This window comes from Petaurus breviceps, unplaced genomic scaffold (genome assembly GCF_028583685.1).
Source record: "Petaurus breviceps papuanus isolate PSGF00001 unplaced genomic scaffold, PetGlider_PUasm1.0 90822, whole genome shotgun sequence".
Lineage (NCBI taxonomy): Eukaryota > Metazoa > Chordata > Mammalia > Diprotodontia > Petauridae > Petaurus > Petaurus breviceps.
In genome coordinates, this window is record NW_027187351.1 from 18440234 (window position 1) to 18442819 (window position 2586).

A 2586-nucleotide genomic window follows, 5' to 3' on the forward strand; every position below is an offset into this window, starting at 1 on the left:
AACAGACAGATAAAGTACCAGCCTCACAGCCATGTCTTCTCAGTCCTTGGCAGCTCTGGGTGGAAGCTTTCAAAAGTCATGTGCAGCTTCAGCTGGACCTCAGTAATCCTCTCTCTCTGCCTCCATGATGCTGATTTCAAAAAAATTCTTCTTCCTCTCTTTCTCTCTGCCTGTGCCTCTCTAAATCCACTTCACCAGCTCCTGATAGTTTGCCCTTCTCTTTTCATGTCAACAAGTCAATCCGACAAGTGGGATTCACAACCTCTGGGTTTTAACACTCAACCAAGCCAATACAGCTGATCTTTAAATTCCATTATTTTACAGCCAGTTGAATAGGAAGGAATTATACTTAAAAGGTGAAATTAAGAGGTGAGAGAGGAATATAATGAGAGGAAATGGGGAGAGATAGAATGAGGAAATTATCTCATAAAGAAGAGGCAAGGGAAAATTGTTCCAGTGGAGGAGAAGAACAGGAAGGCAAAAGGGAATGAGTCAACATTCTTCTCAATGAATTTGGCTTAGGGAGGGAATGACATATATGATAAATAAGGTATCTCACCCTTTAGTAGAGTAGGTGGGAAGGAAATGAGAGGGGGGGATGATGGAAAGGAGGGCAGGGGGGGGAGGGAAGTTGAAAGCAGCCACTTTTGAAAAGGGACAGGATCAAAGTAAAGAATAGAAAAAGTGGGGGGAGACAGTTGGGGGAGCCTCGTGCACAGTAGCATTTCGTGCACAGTAGCAGCTCCTGCACAGGCTGAGATTGTTCCCGACGACCTCTGGGCACTGGCCGTGCCACTGAAGCGAAGGCGGGTGGTAGCGGTTTGGATCCAGATCCTGGAAAGCTGTTGCAGACCCTGAGAGGCGAGGCAGTGCCGCGTGATCCTGACCCTGACCCTGACTGAGGTTGCAGGTGGTGTTCGGAGCTCTGCTGTTCGTGTTTCCTGATGCCGCCCAAGGCCCCCAAGAAGACCCAGCCCCAAGCAGGTGGCCCCCAGATCCAGCCCCAAGAGGCCCAGGCCCAGGGGGGCAGTTCTGAGACAAAGCCCCAGACGCAGGCAGGGGCCCCCAAGAGTCCTGCCCCGCCGCCACAGCCCCAGCAGGGAGAAGCCTCTGAGATGGAGGCCGAGCCCCAGCTGGGGCCCTCCTCTGGCTTCCCGCTGGGGCTCCAGCAGGGGAACCCCGGGCTGCTGTTCCGCCCCCAGTTGGTGCCCTCATTCATGTCATCCCTGGAGGAGGCCTCATTAGAGGCCGCTGCGCGGGCTGCCCAGACCCTGGGGCAGCTGGAGGCTGAGGTAGCCATCCCGAAGCCGCCGTTCCGTGTGGGTGGCCAGGTGCTGTCCCTACACGGCTCGCTGCTGTACGAGGCCAAGTGCCTGAGCGTTGCCGAAGCGGCGTGCGGGTCGGCGTCAGAGGCCAAGGCGGGCTCGCTCACCTACCTGATCCACTACATGGGCTGGAGCAAGAACTGGGACGAGTGGGTGCCGGCCAGCCGCGTCTTCGAGTACTCAGAGACCAATCTGCGGTACCAGAGCGAGCTGCTGGCCGCCCACCAGGCGCAGCTGCCACCCGCCAAGAAGGGCCGCGGGGGGCTGCGCACCAGGAAGACCCCCGGTCTGCAGCAGCGCGGCGCCGTCTGCCCCGGCCCCGTACCCGAGGTCCTGGGCGCTGGCGAGGGGCCCAGTACAAGCCAAGGCGCGCATCCGGGCCCGCAGCCAGGCCCGGCCGGCCGCTGGAAGCGGGTGCGCGCTGAGCCGCGCGCCGCGGAGCAGGAGGCGGGCAGTATCCGGCCTGACTTGAAGGCGGACATCCCCGAGGAGCTGTGGCTGGTGGATAACTGGAACCTGGTGACGCAGCAGAAGCAGCTGTGCGCCCTGCCTGTGCGCAAGAACGTGGAGGCCATCCTGCAGGAGTAGGCGGAGGCGCGCGCGGCCCCCGGGGATGAGGCCTTCGCTGGGGTAGAGGTGGTGGCCGGCATCAAGGAGTACTTCCACGTGGTGCTGAGCATGCAGCTGCTGTACAAGTTTGAGCGGCCGCAGTACGCCGAGCTGCTGGCGGCGCACCCCGATGTGCCCCTGTCCCAGATCTACGGTGCGCCGCACCTGCTGCGCCTCTTTGTGCGCATCGGGGCCATGCTGGCCTGCACGGCGCTGAACGAGCGCAGCCTGGCACTGCTGCTGGGCCACCTGCACGACTTCCTGGGCTACCTGGCCCAGAATGCAGGCGTGCTCTTCACCGCCAGCGACTACAGCCTGGCGTCCCCCGAGTACCACGGGAGAGCCGAGTGAGGATCCGCCGGGCTCCAGGCACCGGGCCACCTAGTGCGAGCGCCGGGCTGGGCCCCGAAGGGCCTGGCGTGGGGCGGGGTGGGGGCGATAAATGCGGGTGATTGGGGAGAACCGTTCAACATTATGTTGGGAGCCGGCTGGGAGGGTTGTCTGTGATTGTGGTTGGGGGCTCAGGGCGGATGGTTCAAGGTTGGCTCAGGGTGACTTGGCCAGGGCTGTCTGCATCCTGGCTGTACAGTTCTTTAAGGCCTAGAGCCCTGTGCCTGCTTTGTATCCCAGTGTGTCAGGGTACTCTGGATGC

General features: G+C 60.8%; 1 pseudogene; it reads left to right on the forward strand.

Moving 5' to 3' along the window:
- The first annotated feature begins 944 nt into the window (after positions 1–944).
- LOC138148073 (mortality factor 4-like protein 1) lies at positions 945–2285 on the forward strand (annotated as a pseudogene).
- Positions 2286–2586: the final 301 nt, after the last annotated feature.